Source organism: Rhinopithecus bieti, unplaced genomic scaffold, assembly GCF_001698545.2.
Source record: "Rhinopithecus bieti isolate Rb0 unplaced genomic scaffold, ASM169854v2 scaffold_62795, whole genome shotgun sequence".
NCBI lineage: Eukaryota > Metazoa > Chordata > Mammalia > Primates > Cercopithecidae > Rhinopithecus > Rhinopithecus bieti.
In genome coordinates, this window is record NW_016824245.1 from 1,725,726 (window position 1) to 1,741,390 (window position 15,665).

General features: G+C 38.1%; 1 non-coding gene across 1 annotated transcript; it reads right to left on the reverse strand.

The window, feature by feature from the left end:
- Positions 1-11,588: 11,588 nt before the first annotated feature.
- TRNAQ-CUG (transfer RNA glutamine (anticodon CUG)) lies at positions 11,589-11,660 on the reverse strand. Its single transcript has one exon. It is a non-coding gene; the product is annotated as a tRNA-Gln (tRNA).
- Between the last annotated feature and the right edge of the window lie 4,005 nt (positions 11,661-15,665).

Sequence of the window (15,665 nt, forward strand, 5' to 3'; positions counted from 1 at the left end):
AGAAAAGAAAAGAAAAGAAAAGAAAAGAAAAGAAAAGAAAAGAAAAGAAAAGAAAAGAAAAGAAAAGAAAGAAAGCTCTGAATGTTCCAGACTCGTGGAAAGGATTACTAAATTAGATAGCATAGGTAATGCGTTTACAGACACTCAGTAAATGCCCTTCCCTTGGAGAGAATGTTTGCACTGACATTCTGAGCTGTAAATTCCCCAAGACTAAACTGTGCACAACAATTCTTACTTGGAGCTCTGAGAAAAGAACCATTTTAAACCATTTTCTCTTGAACATAATTATTCTGGGCCACTTTGCTCATCTCTTCTCCTCTTCTGCCTACCATCTATCTCTATAACAATTAAAGTTTTCTGTTCATTTTTTTGTGTGTGTCTCCCAGCCCTATTCCTATAACAGATAAATTTGTTTTTCACTTTTGAAAAAATCTGTAGTAATATTTTATTCTGTAAGTTTTTTTACATTTTGCATTATGTATATGTAATGAAAAGATCAGAATGCACAAATCACCTCAATGGATGATTTTACTAATGGTAATATGTGCATCATTACAATATTAGGATTATAGCATTATTAATAGTGTTGTCATTCAAAAATAGAAGCATGTTATTAAAATGCACCTGCTCTTTCAAAAATATCATTATCTATTTAAAGGCCAAAACCATATATCCCATCTCAATGAATCTGAGATAAAGCACATTCTTCCTAAAAATTGGCATTATTCACATCTTGCAGTTTAAAAGGTGACTCTGGCAAGGGCCTTTTACGGTATTTTCAGGTTTGCTAACATATGTGAATCATAGGTGCTCTGTTAATATTCTTTGGAAAGTCTTTGAATAAGAAAGAAGACCCTCCCTCTAAGGCAGTGGTCCTAAATGGGGGTATGCAATAATTTTGCTCCCCTCCCAGAGGATATGTGGCAATATCTAGAGATATTTTTAGTTGTCACAATTGGGCTAGGGTTTCTACTAGCATCTAACAGGTGGAGGAGAGGGATGCTCCAAAACATCCGAGAGTGCACAGGATGCTCTGCACAACAATTACCTGTGCAAATTTCAATAGTGTTGAGATTGAGAAATCCTGCTCTAAGAAACCTTAGCCTACAGGGATTCATGAAATTCTCCGGCAATGCAGAGTCAAAATACTCGTTTGAGGGAACATGTACCAAAAAGGAAAAATATATAGCTAGATGCTAAAATTCTACCCATTGAGTTCTGCCCACTGGGCAGAACCTTGCAAAAATCAGCACATGTAAAGTTGCAACTACAGGACATTTGCACATGTTGATACAACAGCACATCATGTCTAAGCAAAATCCAGGTGTCTAAAGGAGAACACAGAAGTCATATTCTCAGAACTTTACAATGATCTGCTGAGGCAACTACCCTGCTCTCTAAGATAAGTCTGGAAGCAATTCACTAGCCTTCTGAGACAAGCCTATGGACATAATCTCAGGACACCACTGTTGGTAAAATGGTATTAGTAAAAACCCCGGTAACGGAAACTTTACAGTTACGTGGAAAATATAGGAGAAGATTCTGTGCTACAAATATAGACGTTTAGCCTGTACTTCACTTCTTGTACCTAAGGCTGTAAAAGAATAGCTTTCATTTGTACAGAAACTGACTGAAGAATTATCAGGTAGTATTCTGTGATGCACTCCAGGTATTTGGCTGTTGCCCAGCTATTTAACAGACTGTAGCATTCAGTGCAGCAGTGTGACAAGCAAGCCCAGGCATGTTTTTATTTGTGTTCATGTTATTTGAATAAGATTAAACTACTGTCACTGTCATTAATTAATGTGAAGCTCATTAGTGCTAGCATTATTATTAGAGATGTTCCCTTTCCAATGCATTCAGACAATGTGCTGTCTCATTGCAGCTGCTCATTTCCAAGTCATCATAGCAGATGACATGGAGATAAAGAAGAAGCTGTAGTATCAGACTCCTGGATGAACCAATCTATCTTCAAAATGTTTCTTACAAATTTATATCTCCTAAGATTTCTCATCATCTTTTTCAGTGACCACTGGGGATTCACAGAGAGGTAATCTTAGCCCAAAGTAGAAAGCACAAAAAGTTGTTTAGTCTACAGAAACAGTGATGGCATTGTTGATGGTGATATTTAATTAATGACATGGGAGAGATAGTGTTCAAACTTCAAGTTATATTTTAAGAACCTTAACTACGTGGTGTAATGATTTTACAGTTAAAATAGGATGCAAAATGCAACTCCTTTTTTTTTTTGTCTCAAAGCAACATGAGAAATAGGTCAGACTACTTAACAATTACAAGATAATAAATAACTTGTCTCTTAGTTTGGGCATTAAGAATTTGTACAATCTTAACATCTTAGTCTCAACCCAGGCATTTCTCAAAACTATAAACTCTTTTCCAATGTAAAACTGCTCCTGTCTTTTAGCTCAGGCCTCCTCCAGGCTTGGAAACTTATAAAGTAAGGGGCATGTTCTGTTACTCCTCTCTTGTCTAACCCTAAGCCCAGTTCAAAACCTCAACCCATCTCCTTCTTCATTCAATAAGCCTCGTTTCTATCTCTCCAAAAAAAAAAAAAAAATGAATCACAAGAAGCACAGAAGCTGCGGTAGGAGACATTTGTGACCAGCTGAAAGAGAAGCACTTACCAAATGAAGGGAACTGCAGTCATAAATCTCAGTAGCAGATCCTCTGGAAACCCATGAAATCTCACCAAAAGATAGGCTCACTTTTGGACATCGGCCCAGATGTAGGTGGCACCAAGGGCAGATGGCAGCAGTAACCAAGTGGATAAGACTCTGCTGTTTCCCTATTAATTCCCTCATCATCCTCTCCAAAGCCAGATGGGTCAAAAACCACAATCAGGAAGGATTGAAGAAACAACCCTGACCTTTCTCTGGACTCTAGGATTCCATGACTGGACCAGGCCCAGGACGGGAGAAAGAAGATTTACCTGGATACACATTTGAAGTCTTGATTAATATTCTGCAGTGGACTGGAGTTGTGTGATTATTGGATCAGACTAAAGTTTTTAATCCCCAAACAAGAGACCGTTTGTTTATCATTGGAGAAGTAAAACCTGCCTAAGGGTTCATCCAGGGGCAGAAAAAGAACGAATCCACAGAGAGTACTAAAAGAGACTGAAGACGCACTTTGAAGGGAAAATGACGTTGCCTTGTTTTATGCTTGTGCTCTACAGAGCCCATCTTATTCAATGAACCCACTACACCTTTATTTCATTTTTGGTGGGGTGCCTGCCAACCCAAAATGAAAGCACATTCCCTTCTTCATTTGCACTCAACCATCAATACCTCCCCAAACACCTTTTCACAGAAAAGTCCTTTATCTGTCTTTGTAATAACATGGACACATTTAAAGCTGAGAACTTAATGGACCAAGTGGATGAACAGCATGTGAGTACAGAATTGTAATGTTAAAGGTTTGTTTACACATTTGTTCTGGTTTAACCGTAGTTATTATAGAAATTAGACTAAATATAAACTTTAAAAATCACCTACTCAAATTTGATCATGTTACAATGTGGAAACTGAAGCTCTGCTAAAGAAAGATACTTCCTAGAGCACACATAATATCAACAGGATGCTTACCACTAGGACCCAGGCCTTCTCTTCTAGTGATATTGCTTCTGCCATTCTCTAGCCCTTTATTTGTACCCATTAATTTTATTTTTTGCTTTTCATTAGGAATGTTAAACCTAGACAATAATGGAAACCTGAAGAAAACTTTATATAATAGAACAATAGAATGTTTAATATTTAAATTTAGATGCCTCGCTGTGGAAGCAAATATATGTGTGTGTGTATATATATATATGTGTGTATTATATATATGTGTGTGTGTGTGTGTGTGTGTGTATATATATATATACTTGTGAGCTTCCTTTACCACGGTTTTGACAACTGATATTTTCAGCACATCATAATGGAGATGTGTTAGAAACACATCACCAAGGGAAAACTCTCCACACAAAACTCACAGGGCATTTGTGCAAAATATGTTGTCGTTACAGTAGCAGTGTGTTACGCTGCCATTTTAGACATGGTATGTAATGCACACATATGATCTCTTCTACACTGGGTACACTATAAATCTTGCCAACTTAGATTTACTTAGTGCCAAGTTAATAGATATTGCCAATTTCTCTCTCACCCTGAAAAATTATACAATTTTTTTTACGATGAAAGAAAGGAATTGTAAGCAGAATTGTAAGCACCTGCATCCCATTCTTGGACTGCCTTTTGCCTTGAGAACTGCTTTGGTTGGCCTACAATGCCTGTGGATGCTTCAAAGACCTTGGGCTCTATGGATATTATAATATCCATCCTACTGGCTGTTTTTGGGAAAATTAAAAATACAACCTGCTTAGAGATGAAATAATTTCCTTCAAGTAATTGAACATCTGGGGATATTAGTGGGGCATTTGGTATCTTTAACATCTTCAAACAGAATGCCTTCTCTCAGTTCATTACTGAAATGATATGCACAGCAATTTATAAAGTGATAACAGAGCAGCTATTATGCTTGAAGACAGAATCCTTGACTGGATAAATAAGTAGACCTGAGTTAAGTGCAGTGTCAGTCTTCCTACTCTTTAATACTGTAAGCTATTGATCTCCTGGACATCTTTAAATTTTCATGTATTTGGATCAGTTCCACTTGGTTCAGGTAGCCTTGTTAAAAAGGGATTTGCAGGTCTTTGCAGTGTTACAGCCCTGCCAAGTTAGAATAACTCAAGACAAGGTCAACGTCTAGGACTCTCTTGTATTAAATCAGCAAGTAAGCTTATGTGCATTGCAGATTCCTTGCCCATGAGATCTCTTGTCTAAAGCAATCTGCTGAAAGGTGATAGGGTTGAAGCATGGGCTAGACAACATGCATATGGCAGAGGGTTTGTAATATTCTAAGTGGCATCCACTGTGTCCCCTTGGGTCAAGATAGGAACACTATTGGTAAATCAATAGTTTAATCCATCTGAGACAAGACTATTTATCAAAACTCTTTCTTTTATTAAACAGAATTCTGCTAAACAAAATCCTTTGCTGACTTAGTTGGCCTAAGTCATCTTGCATCATATGGCATACCCTACCCACACTAAAACAATAATCACCGGCTACAAGCTTCTTGTATTTCTGCTCCAACAGAAGGTTTGCTAAACAGACCAAGTGTTTCCCTTATGCTTAGGCACATGGCTATTAAGTAAACTCTGACAAATTGAATTGTAATTATAGAAGATTTGGAGAGTAGTGGCATTACTCAAATATTAAGTCATAACTGAAATGACTAAATTGCATGCAACATTCAAAAAATTTGCTGAAATCTATAATGGCTCATCTGTAATATAAAAGAGAAATGTCTTTATATAACAGTTGATAAAATATATGGAGAGGGAGATTTTTAAACAGTCATTATATTGGAAATCTACCTGGTTTTACCTAAAATTAAAACAAAGAGATGAGGCAATCTATATATCCTATTCTATAAACCTTCTGCAAAAAGGGTGAAAATGTATTAAAAAACATTAGTATTTAAATATTAAGAACCTTCCTTGAACTTTCACATTCTCTAAAAAATGAAAGAAAGCTCTAGGGAGATAACAAAGAAAACCCTCTTTTGTGCATTATAAACCAAAAGAGCAAGTGTCAGCAGTAGACTAACTCAGTAGAATGATTTCTTCACAACACACAGCATCTCCCATCCTCTATGCCCATGGCTAGGAGATAAAACAACTGCCAAGGGATGGAATTTTTGAACCCTCTCCAAGGTATCATTCTGCAGAGAGCACAGTAACATAGTCACCCCCCCCAATTCCACTTATGGGAAAATTATACTCGATGCTTCCCACCTCATCCTTACAACTTCCACCAATGGATATTTTTCAACAGTTATAAAGGATATAAGATTTATAGGACACCAAGAAACTGAAACTGTACATGTTTCTTCAAGGAATACTTAATCTGTTCTTGTTGCCTAGACGAGGTTGTGGATTTGTCGATGATATATTTGAGAATCAGAAGGGCATAGTTTTGTAAATATTCCTTTAAGTGGAAGGCACAAGTGATTAACATAAGTTCTCCCAGAATTGAGGAACTGAAAATTTAAGCCCGAACATAAAAGGGTAGTAGCCTAGCACGAATTCGACTTCTTTCTCAATTCTGATGGGAACTCACCTATTTAGAGAATGTCAGCAGCTATGGCATCTGGAGACAAAAGAAGACCCTTTGTCTAAAGGGGCACTGCATCTGATCCTACATGGTGTACCCTCCTCACTTACGGGAAGTTCTGTATTTTGGCTAAATATGCCAAGTATCCTTAAAATTTTATACCAGGTGGCCGGGCACGGTGGCTCACGCCTGTAATCCCAGCACTTTGGGAGGCAGAGGCAGGCGGATCACGAGGTCAGGAGATCAAGACCATCCTGGCTAACACACGGTGAAACCCCGTCTCTACTAAAAATACAAAAAATTAGCCGGGCGTGGTGGTGGGTGCCTGTAGTCCCAGCTACTCAGGAGGCTGAGGCAGGAGAATGGCGTGAACCTGGGAGGCGGAGCTTGCAGTGAGCCGAGATCGCACCACTGCACTCCAGCCTGGGCGACAGAGCGAGACTCCATCTTAAAAATATATATAAAGAAATAAAGAATTTTATACTAGGTGTGCATGTTAGTGGTAGTGGCTGTGTCTCTTCTAACCAATCCATAAACGACTTGTCTACAATGGGTTAAACTAAAGAACACTTGAAGGAAAAAGTCCAAAGGTCTCCTGTGTTCTTGGAAGACAATGTGGATATGATAAAGGAGATTCTGCTTGATAATCGTGAGACTGACTAAATGGTATCATTCTCAGAATATGTTTTAGTAATAGCTGGAGATATTCGTTGCTTCCAAAAACCATTGCCTCCGTCCACTGGTATGGGACTTTTCATACAACAGTCCATGGTACCTGGCTTGATGTATCGTGCCCTCGGAAGAACTCTATGCACAATAGAGTCTACCTGAATTTCTCAGGCAAGCGTGATTGGCGTTATGACCTTCAGCTACATGTATCCTGGGGCAGACGTAAACTCACATTTCAGGAACCATCCAGATAAAAGGTCCATTGGAAAGAAATAATTTGAAATTTTCAGACTTTAATCCTCTGAAATGCATGTTAGAACAGAGCTCTAGGATCAAAGGCAGAGTGCTACTATTTATTCAGATCTCTACGCTTAGCATCAGATGTTCTAGCAGTTAACCCCTGTCCATGCTAAGTTCTGCCTGGAGTCACTGAGCATCAATGGCCGAGCAAACCCTAGCATATTGTCAACAGATTCCAAGCCTTTTTAATAAGATTAAATGGTCAATTTTCTTAATTTTCTCACCTTGGATACTGAAGCAAGCAGAGTAATTCATGGTTATTCGCCAGTTGTGTAATCAAACTAATAATTATACATCCTCCCATTCATAGGTGTGTTCATGAACATTTTCTTATTGGTTCTTCTCAAAAATGTTATGAGGTGGACTTTGTTATCCCTGCATTATGAATAGGACACTGAAACGCAGACTCAGGCCCAGGAAATTTGACAACAACCTTGGAGCTCTTTCCACTCTTCTACAACCACTTCGCACACTTCAGGCATCTTCAGTTTATTTACAAATAACTGTATGCCATGGCTTATACTCAGCAAGGACATGATTCTAAACTGAATTTTCTGCAGTGAAACTAGGATTGCTCTAAACTAGCTATCTTTGCTCCATTTTTAGTATATACTCAAGCACTACAAGGAAATTCATTTTATCAGCACCGTAAGCAAAACAGAATTACAAAGTTAAATCATTGGAAAAAATGGTCCATACAATGTGTGAGAGCTCATCCAACCTTTACACTGGAAGCAGCTATGAGAATACAGACATATTTTCAATATATCTACCCCTAGTATTTGTTATTTATTGATTGATCATTCATTGAGCAATTCCTATTTGTTAAGTACTGTCTTAAGTGCCAAGGTATAATAGTGAGTATAAATAGTTTCTGCTATCAAGTACCTACAGTCCAATAACCCGGCAACTGGACTAGAGCAATGTGGTACATGTACACTAGGAAGAGCTCCAGGGACTATAAGCTCAGAAAGAAGGATCCTGTGCAAGTCCCCAAGGGTCAATGAAGAAATGCCCCAGAAACTGATGACTGAGCTGAGGCAGAGGGACAAGTAGTCATTGATGTGGTACGGGGATGGGATAGTGGGAAGCTGAACTTTCTTCAGCTTGAGTAACACTGTGTGGCCTGCATATTTTTTGTTTCAGCTGTACTCCAGCTTTTACCAGCCTGGTTTTTTCATTCTCATTTTACAAACAAGAAAAGGCATGTTTAGAGAATTTGAGAGTCTTATCCAAGGTCATGGAGCTAGTGAGAGATCTAAGAACCAATACAAGTCTGTATGACCACTATGGTTTTAGAGAAGAAAGAGCGCCAGACTGGAAGTCAGGCAACTGGAAATCTATTCTGTCACCAAATCCCTGTGCAACCTTCAACAGGTCACTGAAAAGCTATGCTCTGCTTCCCTTATCTCTAAAATGAGGGGATTTAAGCCCAATGACCTCCAAAGTTTCTCCAGTTTTCAGTCTGATATATTTAACTCTCTCCTGATTAGACCAATAGAAGTAGAAGAAAATTCTGAAAAATAAAAAGGAACTAATAACAATTATCTATAATAATTATTATTATATACACATGTATGTACGTTTGTTTGTGTGTATATATACATATAAAACAATAGTCACTCCTTTCATATGTGTATATAGAAGGGGCAATACGCCACAATACTTTCTAAAGCTGAGTATCTTTTCAAATGATGAATACGTTTTTTGGACTAATGATTCTTTTAGGTCAACAGAGATAATTGTGCAATGACTGCAGTGTGATAGAATTTCATTACCATGGTTTGTCTGAGGGTGGTTAATAGAGAATCAGACCTATGGAGGGGATTTTTGTGGCTAAAGATCATAACATTTTTTTTAAAGTTTTTCTACATTTTATTTTCTGATTATTGTGTAGCCTGTGGCAAAGCCAACACTCTAAGTGTAATGAGTAAGGCACTCATATTTCCTTGAAGAAAACTCATATACTCAGGCAAAGAAATGGTTTAAACACACAAAAATCAAAGAAGGCAGAAAATGGTTGTTCTAATGTGTTTGTGAAATGCTGCATTTTCAGGGTTCTACTAGAGATAACTTGTTAAGTCTAAAATCTTGTTAACAAAATCTTCTTTTAATCACAAAAGCATTTCTAACAGAGTTTTTAATTTGGCTTTTCCCTAACACTGTCTGCTTTAGAGAAGTTCCTTTTGGATATCTCTTGGGGTTAAGAAAGATAAAGTCATCTATATATTGTCACAGCAATGTATCCTGCTCCAATAGATGTAGAAATATTTTTACATATAGTATTAATATCATATCATACTACCCTATGAGTTAGGCAATTTATTAGTTTCATACCACCACACGAGTTAGGCGATTCATTAGTTTATTAGTTAGGCAATTTATTAGATTTGATTTGATAAAATCAAATCCTAGTTATCATTCATAAAAATCAAATCCTAGGGCTGCTATAACAAATTACCACAAATAGGGTGCTTAAAACAACACAAATTTATATTCCTACAGTTCTGGAAGCAAGAAGTCCAAAATCAAGGTGTCAGCAGGGCCATGCTCCCCCCGAGACTCTGGGTACCATCCTTCCCATTCCCAAGACTCTAGGTAGCATCCATTACACCATCTTCGGTAGCATCTTCCCAGCTGCACTGGTGCCGTTGGTGCCGCCATCCCTTGGTGTACAGCTGCATCCCTCCAATCTCTCTTCTGTTGCCTTATGGAGTTCTCTCTTTGTGTTTTCTGTGGCCAAATTTCCCTCTTCTTATAAGGAAAGCAGTCAAATTGGATTAGGGTCCACTCTAATGACCTCATCTTAACTTCATTACATCTGCAAAGACCTTATTTCCAAATAAGGTCACATTCATAGTTCCTGGGGTTGGAATTTTGACATATACTTTTGAAGGATACAATTCAACCTGTAATAACTGGCCTTGGTGTGGTTATTATTCCCATTTTATAAATAAGTGAATTAAGACATGGAGTATCTAAGTGGCTTCTCCAAGGTCATACAGAATGTTATTGGCAGAATAGAGACAAAATATACTGTCTCCTAACTCTTAAGTCAGGCAAAGGAGCAGAGAAAATTACTAAATCAGGTAATGAATTGCCTAGAATCAGAACTTGCATCATTTAATTGTCTAGACAGCTGACTTACATAAAGTCCGAATTACTTAAACATGGGTCCCTGCTATGCTATCATTTATAAAAATCAAATCCAACTGCCTTTGGGTATAATTGTACCTTATTAGATAACTTTGATAGGGAAAAACATATTTCATTCCCAAAATATGTTTTATGGTGTCTACTTTCAGCTAACTTAGCTGCATAAATAACAGGCTATTCTTTAACTGATTCCATTCATAACCTCAAACATTCTTTGGACACTGTAAATGGTGGTGAAATAAATGTGGAATACCCTGTGGTACACAGGACAAGTTGGAACCTTTCTCTTCAGTGCATATGCCAAGAAATACTTCATTTTGGGTCATTAGATAAGGGAGACAAAATTAAAAACAGATTATTTAACTGCCAGCATAGTGTCCCAAAGAAACTGAGTCCTTTCTCTTTTCTCAAATAATTGCTGTATTTATCAACTGCATCTTCTAGTTAAACAGCAATCTTCTTTACATAAGCAACCTTCTCCATTCTGGGGTTTCATTTACAGTCACACACCATTTAACAGTAGGGATACATTCTCAGAAATGTATCATTTCATGATTTCATTGTTGTGGAAACATTATAGAGTGTACTTACATAAACCTAGATGGCACAGCCATCTGTGCTACACACCTAGGCTATATGGTATAGCCTATGGTTCCAAGGCTACAAATCTGTACATCATAGTACAGTATGAATACTGTAGGCAACTGGAATGCAGTGGTAAATATTTGTGTATCTAAACATAGAAAAGGTACAGTAAAAATATAGTTTTATAATCTTATGGCACCACCACCACACCTGCTGTTCATCATTGGCTGAAACCTCATTATACAGCCCATCACTGCCCTTACTAATGTGTCAGTCTAGCTGTCAAAACTGTCTGTGGGCCAGGGTACATGGCATGAATTACACCATCTCATGACCTCTCCTCTCTAACTCATGTTATTTTAAAAATAAGAATCTATAAGGAATTCCTTTGGAATCTCTGTATATGACCAACTGCCTGTTGGATGAAAGAATAATTTCCGATTGTGTGGACCCCCTTTTTTTTTTTTTTTTGTCTGAGACAGAGAATCTCCTTCTGTCATCCAGGCTGAATTTCAGTGGCAAAGCTCATTGCAGCCTCTGCCTACCAAGTAGCTGGGATTATAGGCACCTGCCACCATGCCCCACTAATTTTTGAATTTTTGTATTTTTAGTTTTACCATGTTGGCCAGGCTGGGTTTGAGCTGCTGGGCTCAAGTGATCTGCCCACCTTGGCCTCCCACAGCACCCAGCCAATATGAAAGGTTCCACCGAGATTTGAACTCGGATCGCTGGATTCAGAGTCCAGAGTGCTAACCATTACACCATGGAACCCTCCTTCCTGATGTTATATTCTGGAAATACAGGCAGCAGAAAGGGATTCAGATGACTAATAAGACACTCATAGTAAAGATCAGTAAAGCCAATGAAAAATTCAAACTCTACATGCATACTGATTTTGTATGTTATTGCCAAAGCTGGATTAATTGACTTTTCTTTATATCCTCTAAGTCATACTTAATTGTGATAAAAGCCTTTATATCATTCATTTATTAATTCCTTCACCAACATTCATTGAGCATCTGCTACACACCAGGCACTATTGTGACACTGGGGATACAGTGGTAAATGAGAGAAACAAACACCTGCCCTTTATCCTGGTAAGCAATTTTTATTCCAAAGAAATATCATAATGGCCAAACACAAAGATGGTGAGCTAGAAAGGTGACTTGCCTGAAAACTGGACAGCCTGGCTTTATTACTCCTATGTGCCTTCTGCTCTCTTGAGTTCAGATAACTTGTTTACAAATAAGAGAACTGAATAAATAAACTTTAAGACTGGCTTTCATTCTTCCTCTCCTATTAGCTACAACCTCATGACATTCCATGTGACAGACACAACAAATTGTGAATACCTGGAGCTTACATTAAGGCTTTCTCTAGAACTCAGAAATTACTGGGGGGGGGTGAGAGGAGATTGCTATCTGAGAACAAAATACACAATCAACACATCTTGAACTGCAGCATAGGCATGTAAAGTCCCATCCTTCAGGGGAGAGGGGGACACCAGACCAGTATGTCTTGACCATTTTAACAATGTTAGCTGAGATGGTAGCACTGCTTTGTAACATAGTAGCTCATAAATATTTATCACATGAATGCATGAGCCTTTCAGTCCTAAAATCCTGTGACATTATTGCACTACATGGAGATAGCTTTTTAAAGGAAATATTTTTTAACCAAAATAAATGCCTTTTATCTGAAATTGGGGTTCTTTTACTTTGTGAGATCAGAGGCCACATGCCTCTGACAGTCTCTAGAATTTCATGAGAGTTGGGGCTGTGTCAATCTTGTTCATCACTAGAATTCTAGCTTTAGGACAGCGGCTGGCACTCAGCAAATATTGGCAGAACGAATGAATTAATGAGAACTAATGAAGAAATTATCCTTTATAAACAACATCCTGAGGCAGCTTGACTCATACAATCGTCCTTCTGCCTCAAGTCTGAAAACCCCAGGACTCTTCTGAAAGGCCAGAACCAAATATTTTAAAGCAATCTTAAGAATATATTTAAACAGATTTTATGTGCTTTTATCACATGCCTAGTTCTCTCTACCCCTTTTATTCTTGCCTGTCCAGTAAAAGATTCTTCTCCCCTGATGCCTTCCCAGCACCGATTGTGCAAGGCCCCTCCGCAGTGCCTGCCAGGCTGGATGAAGGAACCAGGGTAAACTCGGAGGTAGCCTGCATTCATTGCCTGTGCTACATAATTAGAAGCTTCCAAGTCCTCAATTCCCTGCTCACCAATATAAGACCTTTTTATTAAAAACACTGGTTTTCAATTCCCACTGTGTCCATGAGATAACAAGGCATAAAAAAGAAATTGGATGGTGCTAGGTACATAAAGGTTTGGGAAAACATTGTTTAAATAGTGAAGAATTTATTTCTAGTCAAAAGTCTAAGAATAAGTCCATGAGGAGTTCAAAGGCATAAATATATATGAAATATGATCTCAATATACTCTCTTGTTCCCATAAAGGTCCTAGTGTGCACTCATCTACGATGTCTCTCAACTAATGTAAGACCCCATTATGCATCACAAGATGAGGAATACAATGAAAGTTCCATTTAACAGTCCATGCCTAGTGTTGCAGAAATCTTCAAGGCCTACAGATACAGTTATTTAGCACTCGTTATTCAAGAGCCTGCTCTGTAATATCAATACGAGCAAACTAACTTTTAAAACTTAAAAATCTGCGGTTAAAAGTGAGACCCCATTGGCCACATTACCTCTACAGACTCTATTCATCAAGAATGGAGACTTCTCAATTCCACTTCCATCTCTTTAGGATCATCTGCCTTGATACACATCTAACTCAACTGATAAATAGAAATTTCCCAGCTTGCTTGTCTAAGTCTTGTGTTTAAATCTAGTTGCCCACCAGAACAAAGAAAGAGAAAGATGTTACCATTTGTCGAGCTACTGACTAGGTATCTATTTATTTCTAACAGAAAGGCAACATCAAGAAAGTGAAAATTGAAGCTGTAGAGAGAAGAAAAAAGTATGAGCTAACAAAATGATTCTGAAGGCGGAGTATACGATGGACCTGGTTATCCATCATATATATTCCATTGTTCTTTGTCCCACAAAAATAGTCCTTAACAGTATTACTTTCTGGCGTAGCTACTAGGTTGTGAGTTAATTCATTAAGAAGCCAAATTCCCACTCAAAAATCATGTTGTTTAGAGCAACTGGCACAGAGCTTTGTAACAAAAATATTCAACAGATGATTATGGTTCAAAGAATCTAATGCTATTTGCTTGCTGAGAAGGGAACAGAAGATAGGCACAGTGAAAACAGCATGGTCTTCTATTATTTAAACCTTTCAGGTAAAAAACAAAGTATGTAATCCCGGTACTTTGGGAGGCCAAGGTGGGTGGATCACAAGGTCAGGAGATCAAGACCATCCTGGCCAACACGGTGAAACCCTGTCTCTACTAAAAATACAAAAATCAGCAGGGCGTGGTGGCACATGCCTGTAGTCCCAGCTACTCGGGAGGCTGAGGCAGGAGAATCGTTTGAACCCAGGAGGCAGAGGTTGCAGTGAGCTGAGATTGCGCCACTGCACTCCAGCCTGGTGAAAGAGCGAGGCTCCGTCTAAAAAAAAAAGGCCATTCTTAGCTAGACAGTGTTGCATGGTAGCAATCATTCAAACTCTGGCATCATAGAGACCAAGGTTCAAATTCCAGTTTTTCGGTTATTATCTCTGAAACATGAATGTAATTCTCAATCCTACTTGTTGAATAAGAAGGATACTCCTGCCTTTCTCAATCGTAAAGATTAATCATAAGTACATATTAATATACAGCACCTATCACGTGTTTGACTTATCGATGGTGCTAAATAAAGAGTACCTATGGTTTATGTCCACTAGGTATGAAATTTGGAACATAGGTATGATGCTACATATCAGTGATAATAGTAAAGGATCAATTCAGTTTAGTGAAGAAGGAATTTTCTAAGAGTTAGAACTGCTCAAAGATCAAATCAACTGGATTGCTTACTATGAGGTGGTGACTTCCCCATCATCAAAAGCCTTCAAGCAAAATCTAAATGACCTTTTACCAGGCATGATGAGTAGGGAATTAGGCACAAGGCTTAAATTTTAACATTTAAATGCTAAATTTCTATGATGCCTTGAAGTTCCTGATAGATTCTGAAACAATGAGCACAATTTTTCTGATTTTTTTTTAAACCAAAGATAACGATATTAGACAGAATGGAGCAAATTTGTCACAAGACATTGAGTTTGGCTTAAATGATAACTTTGCATGTCTAAAAAAATTAGTATTTGGATTCATGATACTTTTTTTCCACCAGACCCTAGAAAAATAGGAAGGTCTAAACGTTCCTCAGCCTCTGGCTCCCAGTTGTCTGTTTAAATAGCTTTCACTGTTCCACTTCATCATTTTCTCTCCATTTGAGAAGCAGATATGCCAAAGGTAGTTAAGCAAGTGCCATTGATCAGCCCTAGAAAAACATCCATTTACTTGCAATTTATCAAGATACGCCCTGGGAATTATCTTTTCCACCCCCTCTCGGTTTTTCCATTGCCTATAGTTCTCTCTCTCCCTTCTTCCTACTCCATCCAGAAAGAGAAAAAAATATCTGCTTGTCTCATACACAGTTTTCCTCTCTTCTCTGAAGACCCAGCATACTCAGCCTTATAGAGAATTGCCTGGTCCCAATAAGGCTATTCTGTCGCCAAATGGAATCCTCATGCTACCCACCAAAAGAATTGTTTTCTTCCTCTCATTGCAAGGCATTTCCTTTTGTC